The sequence below is a fragment of the Myotis davidii genome, unplaced genomic scaffold (assembly GCF_000327345.1).
Source record: "Myotis davidii unplaced genomic scaffold, ASM32734v1 scaffold376, whole genome shotgun sequence".
NCBI lineage: Eukaryota > Metazoa > Chordata > Mammalia > Chiroptera > Vespertilionidae > Myotis > Myotis davidii.
The window spans coordinates 2270782-2271398 of record NW_006288121.1 but is presented as its reverse complement, the minus strand read 5'-3'; the positions used below and the strand labels follow the sequence as shown (position 1 = coordinate 2271398).

Below are 617 nucleotides of genomic sequence, written 5' to 3'. Positions count from 1 at the left end.
CTCCTTATCAATGTGAGAAAATATCGACAACTTTCCTTTACAATGTTATCTCTTCAGGCCATTTTTGTTGCAAACTCTGCCTGTATCGTGTCTATGTTGCTCTATTAAACTTGATAATAGGCATTGTAAGCATAGCCACATGTGGGGGTTTGGGGTACTTCCAGGCATAGTTGACACCACAGGACACATTTTTTTTTTTCCAGAGAGTTTCCTGCTTGCTTGAATAACCAGATGCAGGTAAAGTGGTAGTCAGTAAAATATTCACCAGGAAAGTATTTTAAATTGAAAATACAGGGCTTATGTTGAGCCTGATGTCAGGGGCATATTCACAACAAAGCATGAGGCAGCATTCACAAATCCTGTCACAGATGTGTGTGTGATGGCAAAACCCAAGGTGTTTTTTAAAAAATAAAACTCTTGTTGAGTCAGTACCTATAGAACAAGCATGTGAAACTCAAAGGCTAACACAGGCTAAATAAACAAGGTTTAAGTTTATGTGGGCTGAAAAAAACAAAAGCTTCAATTTTCCTAGAAAACATAGGTTTATTTCTATAGAGGCATGCTGAATACAAAGGGCTGAAATAAATGAGTAATTGTTAACATAAACTAATAGAACA

At 36.6% G+C, this 617-nt stretch overlaps 1 pseudogene; it reads left to right on the top strand.

Annotated features, from left to right (window-relative positions):
- The first annotated feature begins 231 nt into the window (after positions 1–231).
- LOC102774851 overlaps positions 232–617 on the top strand; it is a 5620-nt pseudogene continuing 5234 nt past the window's right edge.